A 25,727-nucleotide genomic window follows, 5' to 3' on the forward strand; every position below is an offset into this window, starting at 1 on the left:
GAGTTGGTCCAAATACAATTCCCTTCTCGACACTCCTCTCCTTTACTCCTCTTGAAGCTGTGGCACTACTCTATCATGTATGTGCTTACTACAAAGCTGGTTGATTTAGAGGCCAGCAGAGCAGGCACCATGCTAGTTAGTAACTCAGTAATTCCAACACACAGATCTGTTCCTGTGGCAGAAATGCCAATTTCAAACTGCTCATAGAGACAGCAGGACGTCATAGTCTAATCAAAGTCGATTCGCTGATAACAAGAATGATGCAACAACCAAGGAAATCTTGCTCATACTGTGAGACCTGTCACATTCCCAATCCTCTGAAAAGCAACCACAATCCTTTTTTTGGCTTAAGAGTCATAAGACCATTACACAAACCTGCATTCTTTGTGCAGTCATGAAACAATAACGTGGAACAACTTCTTTATGAGGTTTCTTATACTGTTGTAGAGGACAAAGTTAGGTCTCTTCCTTCTTCTCTACTGAGGTTTCCTGTAATTTCCCAACTCAGGGAGACTTTGAAAGGAAGGCATCATCTCCCTTTGGAAAAGCCAGAGGTAGGCAGGTTTTCTGTCCTCTGCACTATCAGACATACACATAGAATAATTCTGTACATTAAGGATGGTGGAGTATTGACCTTGCGCAGTAGCCAAGCATAGCCACTTGCTTACTCCCCCTACCTGGGGGAATAAGGGGAGAAAACAAGAAAAAAGCAAGAAAACTCATGGCTCAAGATAAAGACAGTTTAATAGGTGAAGGGAATAGGAAAAACCAGAGAAATGAAGGAAATCACTCAACATCTCCCACAGGCAGACAGATGCCTGGCCATTCTCTGAATACTGCCCACCATGGAAGCCAACCCACCACGGAAGCCAACCCACCACCCTACCTGCCTTCTTTCTCTATCTGTTTATTGCTATTCATGACATTATATGCCATAGAATATCCCATTGACCAGTTTAACTGTCCCAGATGCGTCCCCTCCCTGTGTCTTTCCCACCCCCAGTCTACTTACTGGGGATACAGAGCGGGAAAAAGAGAAAACCCTGATGCTGTGTGAACAAGGTTAAGCGATAGCCCAAACATTGGTGGTTTTAAGTGTGTTAAGAGTGTTTTAGCCACAAATGCAGACCACAGTACCATATGGGCTACTATGAAGAAAGTTAACATCATCCCAGCCGTACTCAAGACAAGGGTGCACAAGTTTCACATTATGTTCACATCATCTAATCTATCTCACTACTCCAAAGGACCATATTTTATGCTTCCCTCTTTTGCTTTCTCAGGCCAAATGACATTTATTTCTAACCTCTTCTTTGCATTGGATCTTCTGTCTGTATAAATCTGATCAGAGTGTGAGTGTGTGTGTGAGTAAATATATATTTGCCTTCTTTTCCTTTAGATTGATTAGATGACCTGCATGCGAGACACAGGAAAAAGTAAGATCACTCCTTTCATTAACAATTGACAGCTGTATTGGATAGAGTGTAATGTGAAACCACATCTTTTGTTGCCCTTTTTGAGTTGGCTGTCAGACTATATGGCTGAAAAGAGGTGGGGTCTGGTTAGGAGGGCTGTGGGGAGTAAGGGAATAAGCTGAGAAAAAAACATGAAATAGTCAGAACCAGAAGGCAATTAAAAACTAAAAGATAAAACTGAATGATCAAAACTATTTTATTCTTAAGAAATTGCTGACAAGGCAGTGATTGGCAGGTTTTAAAGAAACTGTCTTCAGTGGTGCGCAGAACTGTGCTTCAGCTGAAAGGGTACCAAACCTGTTTTCCTTACCATTGTATTTAATAAAAGAATGACTTGGCTAATTCAAGTGCTTTGTTAGGAATTCAGAAAATCATTATCCCTGCTGTTTTTAATAATGTATTAAAATTGTTCTCAGGGTAACTAATGTTCAGAAAAAATATACAGATTGACGTTTTCCTTTCTTCCACAGGGGGAAAAAAAAAGAAATCTAAATAGGTCATAGTGCAGGAAGTAGAAGGAGTAGGAAGAAAAAGAAGATTGCCAAGTAGAAATAATTAACAGCTGCGCATTGGTCTACAGAAAAAACAGAGTGGGTGAGATCGTTAATGTGGGAGGGTTGCTGAGAGAATAAAGAGAACAGCGCAATGAGATGACTGTTGGCTTTCACTGCAGTCCCAAACTCCTTATGGAACGATTTAACTTAAATAGCAGTGGTGTGATGTCTGTTCTGTTGACATTTGCCTTCTCGCACTGATTGAGTCCATTCATATCTCCATTTCACCAAACCAGAGGTAATTTCTATGTAAAACAATACCTCTTGCACTACCCTGTCCTTTAAGAAGTGTCAAAAAAAATGAGAAGATAATTATACAAAATTTAACGTTTAGCTTTGTCTAAACACAAAGCAAAATTTGTGCTGTGTTACGCTCTTTTTAATTTGATAAGCTCCAGTCAGCAGCATGGAAACTTAACTCTTCTTCCACTGCTAACACTGAAGTATACTGGGATTAAGTCTATTGCAAATGGCGATGATACTCTGGTTTATAACCGGCATACTCGGGTGGAAAAGCAGACCTCAGAATTAATGACTTCATTAAGGATGTATACTGTAAGGAGCTCCCAATTTTTAAAAAAATACTTGGAGCAACATTACTTTTATTCAGAAATTATTAATGTTTCACATCCTGTACGTTGAGAGACCCACTGGCTGACTGCTCTTCACAGAAAACTTCAACAAAATGGCTTGAATACATGACAGAAGATCTGGTGGGTTTCTTTTTACCTTTTTTTTTTTTCATAAATTAATGCCTGAGAAATCCAGTTCACCTTTTCTGACAGTCTCTGGCCTTAATCTGCTTTAATAATATGATTTAGTGACTTAAATGGTCTGATGAAACTGCTGTCATTTAGGTTAGAACTGAGGTTACGTGAAGGCCTTTTTCCCCAGTCCTCTTCAGTATCCTCAGTTTTACAGTAGAAAGAGTTGCTTTGGGCTGAGGACTGACTACATCTCAGCGTGCCCAGCTGAGAGCCTTCAGACTTTACCATTTTGTAGTGAATGTACCAGTAAGGACCAGGAGCTACCTCAGCTTTTGGTATATCACCGTGGAGCTTTTAAACAGATGATGATTCCCGAGTGCAGCAAACCCGCCACTGTTTCGGTTTCTGACCTTGCAAATTGGGAATACCTTTGTATTCATGCCAGTTTTTGTTTCACCACAAAACACACCATTTGACAGAAGCAATAATGAATTCTGTTAGGCAAGTTGAAATTAATTGTCTGTTGTAGCTACTTGCATATGACCAAACCAGTTAATTTTTTTTTTTTTTTTTGGTGTTAGGCACTGCAAGCTAATTCTTACCAGAACTGGAACTTTGATGTTTGGGTCTTGCAGCCTTTGTGTTTTTTTATTTTTTTTGGGACCACTTTTTTTCTAACCTATTTATTTTCCTATCCACCTATTTTCATCTCTAGGGCATGCTGTCTCACTTTGTTCTTTTTTATTATTAAATGAATTTTCCTTCTACAATGCCTTTGATCCTCCCATTATGCACCAAGAAGTCTTTGTAGGATTGATTGATAACGTGAAGGTAAGAGCTAATACGAGTTTGTTTTGAGGTAGTGCTTTTCTTGTTCCTGTGTCTGTTATTTGTTTGGCTCCTCTTTAAGAGAATTAATAAATGACAAATCTAAGAATAGTCCTTTCAATACCAGCAGGACGTTTGGTAAAATCTAACACTCTTCATCACATTGGGGGCATCTGGTCACTTTTAAACTGTGAATTGACAACACTTGCCATCAGATTAAACACAGTGTGTGGTGAGTTTTCACTGGAATTTTGCATTATATATGATACAGTTACAGCTTTTATAAATAAAACAGAATTTTGAGGATAATTCCAGGGAAAGGCAAAAACATTCTAGTGATGGAAACACTAATGAGATTTGAGTTTTACATTCAAGGGGGGGATGACAGTAGGATACTACTGACATTATGTCTGTAAGACTATAATGTGGCAACTACACTTTATAGGATAATAGAAGTATCTATGCAAATTTCAGTGACTGAGCTAATTACTGCATAAACAAAATGACGCTTTCTTTATTTCTATTATAAAGGCTGCCTAAGCCACATCCACATATTGATTTTTAACTACCTGAATGTTAATAATCTTGGTGTAGACCACTATGGATTGTCCTGATTGCTGGGCTTGTTCATTGCTATAATTAAATTTATCACTGGTAAACAAACTGAAAACTTATTAGGATTTTTTTTCCTTCAGAAACAAAGGATATACAGATAATCCTTAGCCTCAGACAAAAATTTACTTGATATAACTGAAGACCTATATTTACAAAACTTCATAATATTTCTTTTAAAGATATTTCAGAACAATGGTAAGATGCTATAAAACAATGTCCTAAAAATAAAACATTTTACAGTATCTTGATACTCTGCCATTCCCTTTGCCTTTCTCCTTGTAAAATTAATGGTTGACCTCTTCCTGAATATATACAGAATAATTCTGATTACTCAACCTTTTCTTTCATTATTTAGTCTTTTATGGTCTAATTTCAGTTACTACATTATTTCATAATCTCTACAAGACTGCCTGATTTAATTTATGTACTCCTACACAAAATATATCACCACAAACCATGGGTAATAAAATTTTATCAGATAATGAAACTGTGTTAAATAACTATTCTCTACAAATAATTCAATTGATTACCTGGAAAGGCCACAATCAAAATCAGAAATATTTTCCTCCAAGAGCTTGAGACTTCATTTTTCTGTTTTGTTCTGTGTCTTTTTTAACTGCTAGTAACGGTAAAGAATCACTTTAAAATGCTTCAGCCGTATTTCTAAAAAGAGTGCAGACAGAATTTAAAAGTCCCAGTATACATATTAAATGAGCCCATTAATTTAGTATTATCCCAAACATTCATCTTGCTAACTCTCTTCTTATCTTGGTGTTCTGTAATTGTTTCAGGCTTTTGTTCAATTTCACTATATAAAGGATGAAATTTATGTCCAAAAGTACATATAAGAAAAAAAATTGAAATAATCAATCAGATATCATTGTAAGAGTATCAAAAAAACCTGTTCCATTTGGAACTGGGATTACTGCAGTACCTAAAATTTCAGTCCAAGCAACCCTTGTTTCCTACATGTGCAGGACAAGGACAGCCAGGTTGGTAATGTGGGAAACCTGATCCCCATAAAGTTCACATCAAGTGACAGTAATTTCATTGGATCTGATAGCTGCTATTGTTTTCAGGCAGCCCTGTGGGATTGGGCAGGGGAAGGGAGAGGCAAGGCCTCTCTGGAGCTCAAAAACTGTCTTTTTTATCATACTGATAACCACAGTGGGCAGTAGTTAGAGCTAAGAGATAAGGAAATATGTGGGTGGGAAGCAGAAGAATAAGGAGAGTGGTTTCAACACAGGTGAAGTCTGACAAGAGTCCTAGGAATTACCTTTTCATCTCCACTGCAGGGAAAATCAGAGCGTATGTTCAAAAATTTTGTTTTGTGAACTTATCAAAGGCAACGGGGAAGTCAGAGAAAAATAGGAATCAAGAATGTGGAAGCCGTAGGCTTTGGGTCCAACCTACTGTCCCCATTCTCTTACTCTAAATGTCAGCTTCTTGCAGCGTATGACTATGCATGGAAGTAATTTCTACTGGCAATTCTGCTGAGATTTTACCCTTGAGAGGAACGACTGAACAGTTCAGAAAAGACAACAGAACCTTGGCACACAGCTTGGTAATTGTGTCCTGTCTGAGTCACCGAAGGTTTGATAAGAGCACACTGAACACACAGGGTGGCTTTGTGCCAGGCTATAAATATACTTTAGAATCACTTAAAACCATTCAGAACCCGTCACTAAGTTTTACAAGGATGGATAGCAGAACAGCCCTTGTTATAATATTATTTTCTCCTTGTCATAAAGTGCATAAAACAGAATATTCATATTCTTGCCTCTCAAAAGCATTAAAATGGTATACTCCAGGAGTCGGTAAAATTACTTTTCCCGCATATGTTGCTACCTAAACTAAAAAGCCTACGATTATTCACTACTACCTTTCTTCTGGCATTAATTAAAAAAATGATGAGAGGAAAGTGCAGAGAAAGGAATATTAATTTAAAGTAAAAAAATATTAATTTCAGGTAGAGATGCTGTTAGGGAGAAAAGTGGAAGAATTCTTGGATCCATTAAGTATCTGACATGTTAATGACTGAAATTCTAAAGGTAATTGCCAGATAAAATTAAAGTGCTACCAGCAGTCACTTTTGAACAATTTCTACACACACCAAAAAAAAAAAAAGGTGAAATGTCAGCAGCTAGGAAGAATACAAGTCTATCACCAGAAAGGATGAAAAAGATGAGGAATGTAATATAGATGGATTATATCCAAGATAGAATACTGAAATAAGTAAAGGCATTGATGTATAGTTGTTAAATTAAAAATAAAAAGAAATTTCCATATGCAAACGGGATAAAAGTACTAAGAATACCCTCAAAAGTGCTCCAGAAAAGATCAAATTTTTTTGAAAATGGTGACAGAAAGATCTAATGTATTCTTGCTTTTGTGACATAATGTTGACACTAACCACTAAAAAAAAAAACATTAAGACTTTTTTTAACTTATGTTGATCTCACACACCAGCTTCTTTTTGTTTCTTCGTTTATTTTTTTTAAATTGCTGCATCCCATTCCTATATTCACTGCCTGAACCTTTTTATTCCTTATCTCCTTAGCCTGTTCCCACCATATTGTAACTCCCTGTCGCTTCCAAAACCTCCTTGTCAACATTCGAAGCCCTTTCTTCTTGAGATGTCTTTGCCAGAGGACACTCTTGGTTGTCATAATACTTATTAATAAGCCACTGCTATGTCTTTCTTTCCTCTAAAAGACATGGAATGTGACAAGCTCTTCCAAGAAGGTTCTAGGTGTCACCATGACATGCCCAAGTGAAATGGGAAAAGTTGCCTGTAACTTTAATCTCCAGCGAGACCTATTTATTTTTTCTTAAAGAATAAGCATATTTTTTCAATCGTTTAGCCAAATGAAAGGAAGAAACCTACTTGTAGAGATTCAAAGCTATAAAACAAAGATAAATGGTTTGGAATTTAAAATTTAAATGAGACATCAGGAAGAGTTTTTTAACAGTGAATACCACTGAATAATAGAATATATTACCTAGAGAGGTGCTGCAGTCTAATGACTTCTCTGAGCAGGTGAGATTAAGCATGCTTGTGGGAATAGAGAACAGGAAAACTCTGTAAATGATTTACTGGATGAAATGTCCAGATTGTTTTCAGCCCAAAAGTTTAAGGCTGTGATTTAGTCAAGCTCACTGAAGATAACACAAGTTTTTCAGAAAATTTAAAAAGTAGTGAGACGAAGCTCATATTTTCTTCATGGATTTTTCATCTTCCTCTTATGTTTCTTGCATCTCTCACTAGCAGAATGAAATAATTAATGTTTTGTTGGAATGCCATGTATGAAAGAAAAACATAATGACATTAACTTAACAGAAAGGACAGAAAGAAGATTTCCGTAATCTAAATGTCATAAAACACTATTTCTCTAACTACCGTGGAAGATATTTTGCCAAGTCTATCCATGGCTCAGGGTTTACTACTAAGTTAAAACAAGAAGATCCAGAATTTTAGATTTTAAACTCTCTATATCAGAAAATCACTTCATTTTCTTGCTTTTTAAAATTTATTCTAACAGCAGTCACAAGGTAGTACATGGAATACCAACCAACCATATGAGAGTATTCTTGTAACATATCTATTCATAGGCACTCAAATGATTTAGTGTACAGGAAAAGTTATTCACTTGTTCACAATCTTCAACTAAAATGACTGTTCATATTTCAGTAGTCATTGACAGTTAATGGTACTTCTATTATTTGTTTTTTTTTTTTAATGGCTAACTAAACAAATCTGAATTCTATTGATTTCCCCCACACCTTATCATTGCACTCCATTTTTCTATGTATTATCCCTTTACTTAAATTAGATTAAAAGCTAATAGCTGACAGTAAATTTATGCCTTTCTGCATACTTATACAGCACACAATACAATCTTGCTGTAATCCTGATGTACTTTTACTTGCTACTGCATTAACATCAGGAGGGTGTTCAGAAAGTTTATTATGTAATTCTCAGGTTGGAAGATCATTTTCTGTCCGTTACTCTAACCGAAAACTGCAACTTTGCTTCTGAGGTCAGAATCAGGCAGGTTCTTTTTAGATATATCCAGGCTTTAAAACTAAGATGATCTACATTTTCCTAGAAAACTTCTCAGCCCAACACATGTTTCCAGGAAATTCTCTTATTTCCCTTAGCCTAATTGCGTCAGTTTGGAGCCCAAAATAAACATAACCCAGTCATAAACCATCCTACGACGTCCACTCACACAGCACTCCTGATAATCAACTTGCAAATCTCTAGAGTAAAATGCAGAAAAAATTTCAAATCATTTTACAGATCCATAGCCAGAGAGATCCCTGTTGGCTCCACATCTGAAAGAAATCAAACAGGCATGTTGTTTCTTCCAAAGTCAATGTTAACATATGCATGCAGAAGAGGAGCCAAGTTTGGGTTGTTTTTTTTTAAATGAGAGCAGTATACAAAGAATTCACTGTTTCTGGTGAATCCGTTCACCTCTGTAAAGAGATGCACAGTCATAACTGCAGAATACAAATCAATAAATCCTTGGATTCCATAGGAAGAATGAATTTCAAGACACATGAAAAATATGGGGAGGCTACTGCCAGCATTTTTACCCGTTTGCATGAAATTTGGAAATACTGTGTTGATCTCTGGGTAATTTAGTTATACAAATGTTAATAGTTGACATTTTTCTTCTCCACTTACGTGATACCAGGGAAAGGGTATCTCTGCTCTCAACAGTGTTGATAAAATATTCCTTCTGAAGAAATATATATATAGGTAAGTATCATTAGCAGCTAAATTTGGTATTCCAGTGCAAATATAATAGTCATTGCACTCCAGAGGGGACAAATGTGAAAGGTTATCCTTGTTTTCTTCTCTTATCTGAACATACCGCACATTTTCAGAGTGTTATCTACTGTCATCAGGGTAGGGCAACATCAGCTGAACCTTTTCCTCTTTCCACATGGAGCCTAATCAGTCCAGCCCACATGATACTATAGAAGACTGAAAGATAACGGCAGCAATACTGAAATATGATAGTCTAGACAAATGGTCTGTGCAGTGGGTGGGGATCTGGCTGACAGGCCACATCCAGACTGTGTTGGTAAACAGCTCCTTTTCAAACTGGCAACCTGTCACAAGGACCGGGAAGCCTTCCATATGAGGAAAGTCTGAGAGGACTGTGTTTATTCAGTCTTGAGAAAAGAAGTCTTAGGGGAGACCTTATCTCCATGTTCCAGTATTTAAAGTGTGGCTCCAAAGATGGAGACTCCCTTTTTACACGGAGTCACATGGAAAAGACGAGGGGTGATGGGTACAAGTTAATCCGGGGGAGATTCTGATTGGACACAGGAGGACAATTTTTCTGAATAAGAACAGCATTGGGAATAATCTCCCCAGGGAAGTGGTGGATTCCTAAACATTGGACACTTTTGAGATTCAGCTGGACAGGGTGCTGGGCCATCTTGACTAGATGGTGCTTTTACCAGGACAAGTCGGACCAGCTGATCCTTCAGGTCCCTTCCCACTTGGTATTCTATGATTCTATGGTGTTATGATTTTGCTTTCTCTAGTTTACTCTCAGTGGAACTAACTTCTCCACATTTAGTAGTTTGCCCTTGAGGAACACTTCAGTATTGTTAGCAGAAAACAACAATGCTCTATTAAGCCTTTATAGTGTTTACAAGCGGAAAAATAAAAAGTCTAAAAATGAATCGTGTAAAAGAGCAATATCTGGTATCCTGGTAAATGCAACACAAACATAATAAAGAAATTACAAGCCTATGGCACGTAAAAGTATTTTCAGTGTATGAAGATGGTCCTCTCTTCTCATAGTACCTTGGGAAAGAACAGTTATCCAAGGGACACTTTACTATGATGAAGAAACTTTCTTTTCTGTACTTAGCTAAGACCAATATTTTTCTTTTCTTCCCTCCTTCTTTCTGTTGGTTCTTAAACTGTATCTTCAAAGGCCATTCTTTTCTACCTTATTTTAGCAGGAATTGACTGGAATGGTGAGCACTTAGCATTATATCAGATTATGGTGTACTTTTTTTTTTTCCTGCTGATGTTCAGCTGTGTCCTGCATTTTCTCTTGTACCTTTCAAGAGAATACAAATGTTAGATCCGCATACCCTTCCTGTATTTTCTCTATGTAACTGAAACAACATGACAGTTTACTCAGAGGATCTGTAAGAAACTGTCTCACAAATGATTTCCAGGGTTTTTCTTCTAGACCAGCAGTTTGCAAACAATCTTTCAAATTCTATTAAAATGTTTTATTTCCCCAGGGGCCTGTGGATAATAAAAGGAAGAACATCTGTACTTAATATTCTTTTCCTTTCAGAAAATCCTTCAGAGTACATGTGAAAAAACAAGAACCTCTGCTAGTGACCAGGTACTCCAAATTCACCTTACTACTGAGTGTTTTGAATAGGAATCTCATTATTATATTGAAAATAACCTGAGAAGTTAGAGTTATTTGGGACATTTATAGGGTACTAAGTAAACATGAAAGTAGAGTGGATTATCCTGTTGTTGTTTTAAGTTGTTCTCCTAAAACACTACAGTTTTATGCTCTGAAGAATCAAAACTAAATTAGACATATAATTTTCAATTTTGATGAGCACATATTGCATGGGATAAAGCTGTACTGAATATACGGATCTTTTTCTCAATACAAAGTAAATAGCGTTTCAGAATACTTGATCTTTGGGTGAAATCTTCATATTCAACAGAGATCTTTAAGTCTCAATCTATCCCAGCTAAATCAATGATCAGGTTCTTGAACTATCTGAATAAATCTGAGCTTAAATTACTTAAATAAAGAATCGGGGAATTAGCCTATATATGACAACAGTTAGAGCAGACTTTCACCAACCCAACCGTGGTCACTTCAGAAGATTTCCTTTCTATTAACACATGAAATTAGAAAACAAATCGATCCTCCCACTACAGTGCAACCTTGAAGCAGCAAGTGACATTTCTGAGAACCATGGCAAGGCCGTCCCCCCATAAGGTGTCAGAAGCATCAATGCTAGACTGATTCTGTAGATGTTGGAAGCAAAGCTGGGGGCTGCCTGACTTCTATAACAGCTCCTACAACATGAGTGGCAGATACTTCAAAGTCTATTGAGATCACCACACTGGGGTAAAATACAGTATTGAGATATAAGTTCCAAAACCTCTGCTAAAGACCTAAATTGATGTTTTCTGAGAACAAGCATCCAGACACAGAAACTGTAGTCAAAGCCCACAAAAAATAGGAATCTAAATCTATATGAAGTTAGTATTTAAATGCATTAGTTTAATTTTCTTTGAGATTTGTGGTATCATTCTGTGTATTTCAACAACTGTCTGCATTGAACATCACTCTCTCAAGCATGGATATAGAAGCATAAAAACAAAGTATAGAAGCATGAATATAGAAAATATGCCTGAATAGAAAAGATACCTCTGCCTTACATATCCCATGATTGAGTAATTTGGGGGATTATAGCAATCTTTGTTTATTTTTCTCTGCAAACCAAAACCATAAGAAACATCTTTCTTCATTTCCAAAACAAGGAAAGCTGTGGTCAAGGAAAAAACATGGGTTTAAATGTGCGTTGTTTGGGTATTTTTTAAGGTACTTTAAAGCAGTAATGTAAGGTAGCTTCACTATGGGGCTCAACACAGTCAAGAGAAGATGTTGGGAAAACTCGCATGTTCTAAAAAAATTCCATGGTGCAATTCACAATCCATGGACTTTAGAAAAAGACTCAGCATATCCCCCAAATATAATGATACTGAAGATGAATAATTCCTTAGGGAATGTTATGGAAACTGAGGCACGAAAATATAGCTAAGCTTTGTTTTTATCTCTATCTATATTTTCAGATACGCAGATAAAAAAGGAGTTACCAAAACCTCTACAAAGTCTGGGTATTAAACAAGTATAAAATATATTGGATGTGCTTGAAATAAATTAAGTGATAAACCAGAAGAAGGAGATCCTTGAGGACATGAGAGAGCTGAAGTATGTGTAGGTGCTGAAGTAAAAGAAGTTCTAGTTCAGAACGCATTAGTTTTATGGTCAGACAATTGTATTGGTAGCCCCACAGATAAGAAAAGTCTAAGACACAAGGTCTTTACTTCTAGCGTGCTCTTACAGGTCCAGAGCTAGAAACAGTGCCCAGTTTTTCAGCTTAGAAATCCAAGGGCACGCAAGGGTTGAACAGCTGGATCTCATCACAGCAATCTGATTAGCATCTAACAGGGAACTCACCCACGTCTCCCATGTGGAGAAACATTCCCTCTCACCTAACTTGATATTTCAATGCAGATGATCATAATGGAAAAAAAAAATAATCCTATTATCCTACTGTAAATGTTTACAAGAAATACAATGATTTACATATTCTAATAAGAGAACAGGAAAAAAAGAACTGCTCCAAAACTGAGGTGGAACTTCTGTGATTTAGATCCTTAAAAATATATTATCAAAAGTTTTCTGTGTAATCAAGCAGTTGAGCACAAGAACTGCTTTTCATCTTCAGTGTAGAATTATAAGCTCTTCACTGGCAAACCTGGAAGTAAGTGAGTTTGATCAAAACAGACTTAAGGGAAATTGTTTCCTTGGTGTAGTGTACTGGGGCTTTGCTCCGTGGGTACAAATAACGACATGGCAAAACAGTTTATATTAACAAGCTGAGGTGAACTACAGTGACCTACATTCAAGACAATATTTCTGATTTCTGCAGAATACATGAATTCAAATGTTACCTGTTCCGTCATAATAGGCCTACCTGAATGAGACCTGCACTACTGAATACAGTAAGAACAGGACTGGACATACATTGTGGGATTTCCTAATAGTTTACTGTGTAGTCGTAGATCTAAACTAAAATAAATTGGAACATAGTCTTCCCTCTCCCCTTGATATCTTATGGTCAGTTCTGAAATATATGGATTTTAACAGCGGTAAAAAACTCCTGCCTTTGCTGACATTCTTGTCTTGTAATTGCACCGCTAATGAATTAAGCATTTGAGCACGCTCTCTACTCCCCAGAGCAATTATTTTAGCCTTTCACATACCCAGACTCAGTACAGTACACAGCAAGCACAGCTTTCTGTCAGGTTACTTCTGATATGGGATGCGATCGTTTATGGATGCATAACACGCTTGTGTTCTTGACAAACTGAGCCTGAATAATTAAACTGTATGTATCACTTTACCCTCACATAGTGTAGCGACATATTGGTTAGCAGATATCTGAGCACACTGGTAATGTAATACCATATGTACTTTGACCAAAAGTGGGTTTTTTTGAATAGCTGAAATCACAGTGGAATAGGTAGTTATTAAGGAGGAGATGTAACTAATAATGTCTTTAAATGGCATTAACAAAGTATAGTTTCTGTACACCCATGATATTGTTGAAAGTGTAGTTTTTAAGCCTAGCAAACCATGTCTGGAAAATTCATCATGTTCACCAGGTTATCACAGAAAAATGGTAGGAGCAGTAAGTGATATTGCACCAGCAATTTAACATCCAAGCCAGTAACCTGAAGATACACAGATACTGAAGGCTGATTCCTGCAATAAGCTGCGTGGGTCTTCCCACCTATGCTAATACTCAGCCTTGTGCAGAGGTAGACTTTGGCATTGGAGATGTTTTCAGGAATGAACTGATGGACAGTCACCTATCCAAGAGGTAAATAAGAAGATAGTGAAAAAAATATATCGGTAGCTAAGTACAAAACCTGTCTTGGCATCTGGCCAGTCATTTTACAGATTCAGATGCCTCCAGTTACAATCCCCAGGTGCTTGTCATTACTCGCTTCGTACAGTTCTGTGGGTTTTCAGATTTGTTCTTGTGGTCAAGTAATAAAGTAGGCTGAGCTCTCTACAGCTAGTTACTGACAAAATCAGCTTTATTAGCCTAATATTAGTTCTTTGTGAACACAGGTAATTTTGATTAGCTAGACTCAAAGATAGAAACACACAGCTGAGAAGATCCATGTGTCCAATCTAGCCAACCAGTTCTGTGAAGCTAGGAAAAGCAAGCAGGTAATGATCTATTTTTTGAGAGCAGTTTTTTTGCAGATGGTGCACTTAAGAATATATAGCTGTGCTTCAACAACAGCAGTATTGCTGAATTTGAGCTGATGTTACAGCAGCTAATGTCCCTCCTAACATGGATATTGTATTCAAATGACCAGGAAAAGATGCCTACGTCCAAGCTTGTTGTTCAAAATCCTTGTGTTAGTGGAGAAAAAGAGGTACTTCTGCAACACAGTTGTCCCTTGTCTTACTATAGATATCTAACATGGGTCTGATTAATCTAATTCTAAGTTTCTTTCCATTCTTGCAGAGAACACCTGGAGTCATCAGAACAGATGCAGGTATCTGCACTGGAGATATGTAAAGACAGGGAGAGTGATTCTAACCTGTGTGTAATTATGTAGAAGTCCCATGAAAAGCTGGACTTACAGTACTTTTTTTAAGACTGATCATATCTAACCAATTAATTCAGCCCCCTTGGATTTTTCTTTTCTTTTTTAGTCCAGTTCTTGTATAATGTAAAAGTCATAAGGAGGTCTGGAAATAGAGATCTGGACCTCAAAGGTACATCTATATTAATAATAAATCTAGCTGAGACCACACTCAGGCACCATTCAATTTACTTGTATATATGTAGTCTAGGATTCTTCTTCTTGCTAGCTGAACATGCTAAACCCCTAGATATGGTTTTAGGATTTCTCACTTGCCTCTGAATGAAACCTTGTATTCCTGTATGCCATGCAAACTGTATTCAGGAAGAGAGAAAGTAAACACTCTGATAAAGAATACCTTTTTTCTTGATGACTAGGGTATTTGCCCAGGAACTGAGCTACTACGCAGTTACCGTTATGTTGTACAAAGAAACATGAATACAGTTTCTCTGAAGCACTGAATCTCATTTTAACAGTGGCACCTAACTGAAATACTCCACAGGTCCAGAATAAAGCTAGAATTCAACTTTTTTCTTTCCCAGTTTTATCAGTTGATTTATGTTTCCCATTGCCCAGCATGCTAACACTCATTAATTCCCTCCACATGAGATTAAGGCACCAAGCTCCCTGTAGTGAAGCCTACTCAGAATAATTTGAGGACTTTGCAGTCTTGAACATCACAATAACCACGTTTCTTTTTGAACCTGATTTCAAGGCCTAAAATGAGGTTTATAGATTCCTCTCTGATGGATAAGAGACCAAGAAGCAAGACAAATGCCACAAGCTGTGTCAAAGTGTATTTTTATTGATTTCTCATGGAGAGCGAGGATGAATCTACCATTTCAATCCTAGGTTCACTGATTTTTCACAGGCAGGCTTTAAAAGGCCCCATTTCGGGCATTTTAGATGCTTAAAATATTATCAGGCACCTAACTATTTTCAAAACCAGCTGCCAAATTCTAAAAGAGAAAGGACATAAAAAGATGCTTCTGAATATCCTGCTAAATCTGGATTGAGGTGCCTTCATTTATCTACAGATCAGTTATTACTTCCTCTAAATCACTCTTGAAAGTTGGATTCACATGTTTTCACAATTTTATCCACAACATACCTATACCCTGTGTTACATGGTTTGATCATTATACAATTTTAAAAAGGCATAAGTACTACAACACTAGGATTTGAAAATTCCGTAGATCAGTCATATATCAGAATAGGTCAGAATCATAGAATCACAGATCAGAATTTTTCCAGTTCCATAGTGATCATATTCTGACACTACCAGTCACTTGAAAATATCTTAAATTTCAAATAGCCACATTGAGCTGTGCTATTCCAAGAGTTCATTCCTATTCAGTATAACAGTGATGACATTTAGATTTCTAAACACAATTTAGATTCCTAAACATAAAAACAGAGATGAAGAATCTATGCCTCATTTATTCCTGCAAAGCAGTACTTTAGCCTTACTTCAAAAATAGTTGTAATGATATCAATGAGGCCACTAATACAGGAATTTCTCCCAAAATAAAATGCTGTGCAAGTCCACCAATCTGAACAAAACACAGATGCTCATTTGTTGCCGTGATATTTTGAACATAAAGGGCACTGTGGATGGTTGCTATCGTGATACAAACCTGTACTCTAAATTTTAAATAGATTTTTAATTGATACTTAGTATTAAAACCATGCAAAATCATGAAAATAAAAATGACTGGAAAGCAAGTTCAAAAATCAGTCTTTGCTTTGGGTTTGTGACTGCCAACTGCAGTATGAATGACTTGGCTAGTTTTTCAATTTCTTCCCAGCTGTGCAACACTCTTAGACTTCTAAATTAGACCCTTTTTGGCAAATCAATAACCATTTACATTTGGAAAACAGTAGTCCTCATCAAAAGAGGCCAGGTTGTGGGAAAGTAATTACTCTTAATGTGGAAGAGAACAAGAAACCAAATCATTGAGAGAAAGACGCATTAATGAATCCATTTTCCACAGCTTTGCAGATGAGGGGAAAAATAACTTGGCTCAATATAACATTATAATAACCATTTGTATCATGAAACAGACAGGAACTTAGTTCTTATAACTTGAACCTAGCACAAGCTTTGACATTATTCTTTAAAAATAAGGATAAACAGTTCAGGCCTCTAGTCCCTGGAAACACTGAAAGCATTTGGCTTCATTACTCTCTCTAGAGTCTGGAAAGGTCCCTTTTGAATCACTGTCAAATGGGAACAGTAAATGTTTACTGATTTCCAGCTATGGTATAATATTTTGCTTCCAAGTTTTTTCCGCCCAAAACGCTGAATTCTCTAGCACTAACACAGTCTTTCAAAAAACGTATTTTTTTTGACTAACATTTCAAGACTATAAAATATGGCATCAACACCTAGGAAAGTCACCAAAATAACACTTAACCATTACAGAGGGTTCTTTTTACTTTAATAAGTGTACATGGCTATTCAGATTTCTATGTCAAACAATAAATCAATTGAAGCATATTCTAACAGGCTCCTTTTTTTTTGATTACCTACAGAAAGGAAGTTTTGAATCGTTAGCAGAAGTGATTTTAATCTCTAAAGTCTAATTCTAGATATAGTGACAGCTGTATATTTATATCTTGAAACTTCAGGTGAGTTTTGATGGATAAAATGGTCACAGTCACACTGATGAGTGGTAGTTACAGGGGTTTTCTATCCCTTTTTCCTAGCATGAAAATGAATGGAAAATTAAAATGGCTTTTTTGGGGGTGGAGTTTCATTTTCTTAGCTTCCTACTTTCTGCAGACATCATCTGGCAGACAACAAACAGTAATATTTGGTATGTTTCAGAATAACTAGTGCACAACAATGAAAAGAAAACCAGGTTGACCTAACTTAATTATTCTCATAAAATGTCCTCCAGCCATATTTTGAGTATGAAAAATCTTATTAAAAACTGTACAATAAGTATCTTCAAAAGAGAGACTGATTGGGAAATGAATTGAATAAAGCTTCCCAACGGTTTAGATTTATGTTTCTTCTCTTGGATGATTCACAAAACAAAATCCCTAAGGAAACAGCATTTACGTAAAGAAATTACTGAAGAATGTATGGGACTTTCGTGTTCCTTTCTACATGAGATCTGCATGGTAAACTTCCATATGCCATTTTACTAATACCTGGTAGGAAACAAAAACATCTAATAAAGTAGTCAAATTCCATGTCCATGACATTTTCATTTATCCATGTTTAATGATAATAACATACAAAGTAGTATGATTTTATTAATTCATTATTTAAAATAAAACTCCTTAGCTTTATAACAATTTTTGGAGTGAAGAAGCAGATCCAAAAATACAAGCCCTATGATTTCATAAGACATTCAGGGGAATTATAAAGAGCACAGAAGATGCTCTTTTCACATCCCTATGAGCCAACATATGTTGTCATTTCCAGCTGTAATTGTTTAATATGAAAAACAATAGCTTTCAGTTAACACAAACTTATACAGGATGGTAAAATTATTTCCACTCATCAACTCCATAATACATATGTAGGTGTGGGAATGGTTATGAGCAGCTTATCTTCTCTTTTTTAATTTACTTAATATACAAAGTAACTACTGATTGAGTTTTCAGTTCATAGAGGAACCGGATGCTCTCTGAATAAAAAACCCAAAACAACAGAGTATCCAAATCCTGGTATCCCATCCCACTACTCTGGACTGTGCAAACAAAACAAAAAAGTCAATCTGAGTTACAAAAAATTTTGTAAATCAAGCTTTTCAATGAGAAAAATGCAAGACACATGTAAAGTTCTTAACAAAAGCCTTACAAAGTTCTTTCCCTTTAAAATACCCAGAAGAATCCTCTCAAAAGTGCTTCTCTGGTAGACTGAAATATAATTCTCTAAAATTGAATTTATCTCTTACAATAGCTTCCTGTTATCCTGCTGATACACATATAGATATTGCATTGCCATGACTTACACAGTTTCTACATTGACATATTTAAATCAATAGTGACATTTACAACCACTACACTGGTCTGAGACTAGCAAATATAATGTCATTTTCTTTTTTATACAGTTAAACTATACCTACTTAATTTATCATTATCCCTGAGCTACTGAAGTTGCACCAGATTGCAGACTGTCTTGCCAGGCATTTCTATGCAGCATATTTCAGCCATAGCTTTTCCTGTCTGCTTTTCCTATCCACTTTTCTTATCCACTTTTCCCATATATAATTATTGTAGCGAGCAGGAACGGGCACTAGTGAAGAACCACCGTGCATAGACCACCATTTAAGACCTCGCTCACACCTTGCTTCATTGGCTTCATGACTTATTTTTACCTCCAGTGCAGTGTAGTAAAAAAGCAAAGTTTGGTTTTCCCCTAAATATACAGGTTAATCTTCACCAGAACTGCCGGCGTATCTCTGCTCTTCTGGGTTTTTTAACAGCATCATATAAGTGGAGTACAAAACCAGTACTGGTCAAGTGAATTCTCACAACTGTAGATTTTAATCTCTAAGGATGTCAATCAAGAATCTTTTATGAGCTCTGAATTCTCATGCATACAAAATTTTCTGCTGACAAAAAGTCTATGTCAACAATCTTTAGCAACTGCATAGCTATAGCTGTTAGTAACTTTCCTGTGTTGTACTACTTTTAGTGTTAAACAATTTCCATTTCAAAAGGGAACTGAATCTCTATACTCTGCTATTCCTTGTAGCAGGTATAGTATTTTACAAGTAGCACTGCACATCACAAAAAAACTTGAGATATATTATTTATACCTTAAAACAATGCAGCTGCCAAATGGTGCTTTCTAACACAGAGAGGATTTTCAGATGTCAAAGTGGTATAGTTAATATCTGTTTGTCCTCAGTAAACACTATTACTCCTAAAAGCTGTTGCTAGTATTAATATGCACCACTGACAAACTTATGTGGTTGCCAATACTTTTAACTTTATCACCCTTCGCTGGTTTGGTATTTCAGAGAAGTGAGTTCCTATTAACAACTGTTGAATGGAAAAGTGCTGAAATCTCTTATCGTAAAACGTGTTATTTGAAGGATTGTAATAGTCAACTATTTTGTACTATGCTCTGTATAAACGCTAGCATATGCTACAAAAAGTACCCTGATTTGGGGCCCATTCTTGGACCACACTTTTTGTCTCGGTTGAGACAAATATTTCTAAAAATACCTTTTAAACAACCGACTATCGTCTAAAAGATTGGTGAAATCTGCTTAATTGGAGCACATTTCCTAAAACTTCTCAAGTGACCAAAACAATGAAAACATTTCTCTCTTAACTTCTTAACACTAACTTGACCTTTTTGCCGACATTTGTTATTTGCACATTAGTGTAATTTCAAATTCAACAATCTTCTTTGGACATAAAGAGCAGCAAATTTATGCATAGAAAATAAAAGAATTAAAAGCTTAATGGGATGGAACAAGAAAAAACATAGTTGATTTCAGTTTTTCAGGACTCTGCTTTAATGGGTACCTCAGACCGCCCCACCAAAAGCTGTCTCATTAACTAGAATCACATCACTCATGACACTCAGTAAAACACTGTAAAAACAGTTCCCAAAAATGTTAAGAGAGTTGCAGATCAGTCAGGACTCAGCATATGTAAGTACGCTGTCACCTCAGCCATAACAAATTAACTAAATTTATCTAACCAAAACAATTCACAAGACACAGAATCTTAACTCAAAATCAGGCATAATTGTGAAACATCCCAGTTAACTGGATATTCAAATTAAGTCACTCTCACGCTATTTGAATCCATTGTATTTCTGATAGTTCCTGTTTTGTTTTATCAGCGTGCTTTGTGCTGAAAATGTATTGGATGTTTAAACTGCATCGTGATGGCATAAATATAGCCCCAACATTCATTTTGTTGATGAATCTAGTTAATTCCTAGCACAGGAGCAGTTCTAAAAAACAGCTATGTAACATTTTTTCCTGGGTAAAAAAAAATTGGGACCACCCTTTGCTTTGGCACACCATGTTCAAGCTATATGTATCCAAACATATTTTCCAATATTTCTTTTTCTCTGCATAACTCGTAATAAATATCATGACTAAATATGAAAGCTAATATTACAAAGCTGCAAAGAAAAGTAAAACAAAAAAGGAAATACGTTATCCATAACTGTAGTCTATAAGATTATAAGAATTAATTATATGATTATTAGACTGATTTGATTATAAGAATTAATTTGATATGCATTTCTCTTTCATCACCTTGGAAAATGAGGGGGCTTTGGGGTGACATGTAGTGTTTTGGTAGAAGCTGCTTTGATGGTGCTCTTATTTCTTCCAGATATATCAAATGGGAGAATTTGCTTATATAAACCCTCATGACCTGGTGCACCACCTTCAAAATTCTTTAACTCATAAGCAGGGTTATGATATCAATCTTTACCTTAAGAATTACACTTTTACAAAGTTTTCTTTTTTCTAAGTGTTTTTAAAACATACTTTATAGTTCATCACAATTAAGGGGAGTAAATATCAACCTCTTTTTATAGATAGGAAAAGTGAGGCAGCAGAGCACTGACCTTTATTAAAAAAGGATGGTGACCTTTGTACTGATTTTGGCTGAGATGATAGGTTAATTTTCTGCACAGCAGCTTGTATGGGGCTATGCTTTGTATTTGTGAGCAAAGCAGTGTTGCTAACACAGGGGTGTTTTAGCTATGGCAGAGCAGTGCTCACACAGCGTCAGGGCCTTTTCTGCTCCTCACACCACCCCTCCAGCGAGCAGGCTGGGGATGCACAAGAAGCTGGGAAAGGACACAGCCAGGACAGCTGACCTCAGCTGACCAAAGGGATATCCCAGGCCATCATCCATGGTCAGAAATAAAGGCTGGGGGAAAGAAGGAGGAAGAGGGGAAATTCAGGGTTATGGCATTTGTCTTCCCAAGTAACTGCTATGCATGATGGAGTCCTGCTTTCCTGGAAACCACTGAACCTGCCTGCCAATGGGAAGTGGTGAATGAATTCCTGAATTTGTTTTGCTTGAGCACACAGCGGGAGTGAGCGAGCAGCTGTGTGGGGCTTTACTACCTACTGGCGTTAAACCACAAACCCTTGTCACTTCACTTCTGGTGACTAAATCTGCTGGACAACATATTCATTGTCTTTCAAAGTGCCCTTATTACTTTTCTAATTTCAATGTATTTTGTAAAGTAATCTGCAAAAATTAGTTCTTTAAATTTTCAGACCAGGGAAGAACTAAAATATGTGTCTTAAGAACAGCTACAACAGTCCAGCTTTGGCAGGGTAGTGTTGTCATCAAAATATTATCAGATAAATTGCTGTAATTATTCCAAGGTCTTTAATGGAAAACAAAGATGTGTTATTCTTTTCCCAAAGTGATTTTGCATCATTGATAATCACAGAATCACACATAATAATATGAAACATCAGGGTAGGTTTTATCCAAATGTCAGAATCACCACACAGAATATGTATTCTTAGTATTGTGATAGTCTGCATTCAACATAAATATTCTAGTGTTGCGGACAGAAGTTACACAGAAAGACACACTATGTGAAGGGAAAAATCCTACATATGCAGATGAATTGCAGTAACTGCCTTTTATCAAGGAGTTCTTGATATTGGTCCCCTGAGCACTCATCAGTCCAGCTGCATGTGTCATCTGAGTGACATTTCTTCTTCATTGGCCTCCTCAATACCTTTGGCCTTGCCTTGGGGAATGAAAGAATGGAAAATACTCCCTTTTTTGGAGAGCTGACTTCCTTACAGCTTACAGATGTCCATGATCCACGACTCATATTCACCATTGTACCACGCTGGTACTGTATTGTATGACTCACCTCAGTGAAGTCAGCAAATGCCTCCCTGTCTCAGAATGATTCCAGAAGTTGTCCTAGCTTGAATACTGGGAAAGGATTGAATCCTAGGTAGTAAAACCTTTCTTTTTGTTACTGGCAATTTATTCAAACTTAGATGCTGCAAAAGATAGGCCTTTCCTTGCATAGCTAACTTTTTTATAACAACTTGAATGTTTTTTTCAGCAGATTCTTCTAATCTGAAGTTCTTAACTGAAATATCTAATAGCAAAGCCTCCTTGCTTTTGTTTGCCTCCGTACCAACTACATGCAGCACTGATCTGCAGAGAGGAAACACTTAATGACTACTCAAATCTTAACAGGCTGAACTGACCTCTAAAAGTACAGCTACATGTCCATTGTCTCTACAGGGAGGGTAGGGCAACCTGGCTGCCAAAACCACTGTTTGCATTGTGTATAGTACACTGGTCATGACACTGCGAACTGGGAAAACTGCACACGTTTGATGCATTATCAGCAGTAGCTAAGGAGTGGTGAAGATTGGGAAGACTGCTCAAAAATATTTTTGTCAGCTGAGGTCTTCAACTCTTGTGGATTTTGGAAACCGACAGGTGTGCCAATCCCTAAAGTGCTGCTTATTGTACTTATGGAAAATAGGAATATCACAGTGATGGAGGGAAGGGGGGGTAGTGTTTCAAAGATTTAAGTTTATTTTTTTATGATTCCTGATCCAGTAAGATAGGTAAACATTTGTTATAGTTTTAGACTTACACAAGTTTTTAATGCTAACACATGCTTCAATTGTTTCTGAAATCCCAACCCTACAACAGAACTGTCGTCATATCTCATTTGGTAATGAGACAAACCAGCAACTGTTTTGAAGAGCAAATTTCTGTACCTCAGTTACTTAGATACCACTTACATTTGTCTATTGGTCTCTGGTATTCCTTTTGTTAACTTTCTTCACTCCAACCATCACTCAGTTTCTTCCAGCATCGTCCAACAAATACTTCTGTCTTTCCACTTATGCTTTAACTGATTTATAAACCACCACTGCTGATTTTCTGTGTGTACTCTTTCTTATCCTTTCCCTCTCTTCTGTTTTCCACCATTGTGATCAATGAATCTATCCGTATTTCACACTCCTTCATATTCAGTTTCTCTCAGAAGATAATTCTTCTATTCCATGATCTTGGTAATATTTAAATATATACTACTTCTGCCTCTACTTTTGGATAACATCCCGTGACAGTATACCTCCTTTCCTCTGTCATTTCTTCCCTGGTCTGAGCTAGCACCTCACATATTCACAACTCCAAGCACCTTTCATATGCCAGACTAGCTTTCAAGGGTCCTTTTTCCTGCCTCTGTTTCTGTCCCTGCACAAAAACTTACTGGTTATTTTCAAGAGAGATTTAAAAAATGTCGTCTGACTTTCCTGCTTCTCTCTTCTGTACATTTCTCTACAATCTCTCCCTGATCTCTTTTTTTTTTTTTCCCTGTCAGAGTTACAGAAGTTTCTTCTCTGCTCTTCTGTAATACCTGTAATTGTTTCATTTATGTCATCACTTTTCACAAAACTTCCCTTGCACTTACACTTAGCCTCTTCCTTGTTAGGCTTTCTAAAACTTTTTTTTGTCTTCTGGCTCATTTCAATTAAAATAAAAGCATCTCATGATCTCTTAATTTTTAAGAAACTTTATCTTAACTCTGTCTGCATATCCATGTATTGATGTCCTCTTTCATTACATTCACTATTTTTAGTCACTACCTAGAGGGCTAGAATTTCATCTTTAAACTACAGTTAGCTTGTTATTTGAAAAAAAAGAAAGAAAAAACACAACCACCAAACAAACAAACAAACAAACAAAAAACCAAACAGATTCCTAAACAGAAATCAGAATTAACTTTTCTTGATTTCTCCACTGCTTTTGACACACACTATTAGGCCTTTCTTCAAGTTTATCTTCAGGTGTATCCTTGTATATCTTCTGAAATTCAGTCCTTTTCCATATCTTCTTACTCTCTAATCGTTCTTCATTTATAGGATTTCTTTGTCCATCCTCATCCACGTGTTTGGTTTTCAGTAGCCCTCTTTTTTTCCTCCCTACAAACCTGTCACATGGGCGGCTTTACTGGCAAATTTAAATTCAGATACCTTTTTATATGCTGAAAATCTAAGAATCTACCTGCCTACTTCAAATATATCTCTTCTGTCCAAACTAAATAAATCTTAAGCTGTGTTTTCAACACTTCTTCAGTTATTTTTGGCAATTAGTAAAAGTGCCAACATGAAGAAAACTAGCTTGACATTTTCCTATAAGCCATTTGCACTGCCTCTTACCTTGATCTCTGTGAGGACCTCCTCTCCCACCTCACCTCTCTCCAGCTTTCTTCTCATTTAGGACTCACCTTCTGGAGTTGTCTCTCTATGCTCAAACTTATGTTATTACTAAATAGTGTACACTGTTTTCCTCTCTGTAACAACTCTAAGATTTTATTTTCTTAGCCTTTCCTTCGACTAAAATTTTTGTCCACATCATTGTTGGCTTTTGATTTGCTAACCAAAATAACTTGATTTTCTGATCTGATCTCAACACATACAAGCATATCTGTTCTCATACATTAGCAGAATATTCTCCATTATTTCCTAGCCATTACTTAAGTCATATAACTTCAATCACATTGTATCAAGTAGAAACAATTTGTTTTCGAGGGTTAACCACCACTTATTCACATTGTTATATTTACTCATATACAATCATAGAATAGAATCATAGAATCATCTAAATTGGAAGAGAATCAAGATCACCAAATACAACCATTAACCTAGCACTGCCAAGTCTACTACTAAACCATGTCCCTAAGCACCACATCTACACGTCCTTTAACTACCTCCACGGATGGCAACTCAACCACTTCCCTGGGCAGCCTGTTCCAGTGCTTGACAACACTGAACAAATTTTTCCTAATATCCAACCTAAACCTCCCCTGGCGCAACTTGAGGCCATTTCCTCTCATCCTATCACTTGTTACTTGGGAGAAGAGACCAACGCCCACCTCTCTACAACCTTCTTTCAGGTAGTTGTAGAGAGCGATAAGGTCTCCCCTCAGCCTACTTTTCTCCAGGCTGAACAACCCCAGTTCCCTCAGCCGCTCCTCATAAGTATACTTTCGCTGCTCAAAAAGTACACCTGTTTGAGTCATGAGCAGCCGGGTTCTCCAGGAGAATTCTGTGGGAAACTGCATCAAAGGCTTTACTAA

General features: G+C 36.7%; 1 long non-coding RNA gene across 1 annotated transcript in view; it reads right to left on the reverse strand.

Annotated features, from left to right (window-relative positions):
- Window positions 1-25,727, reverse strand: part of LOC128906158 (uncharacterized) — a 46,326-nt gene that overhangs the window by 14,092 nt on the left and 6,507 nt on the right. The window lies entirely within an intron of this gene.

This window comes from Rissa tridactyla, chromosome 2 (assembly GCF_028500815.1).
Source record: "Rissa tridactyla isolate bRisTri1 chromosome 2, bRisTri1.patW.cur.20221130, whole genome shotgun sequence".
Taxonomy (NCBI): Eukaryota; Metazoa; Chordata; class Aves; order Charadriiformes; family Laridae; genus Rissa; species Rissa tridactyla.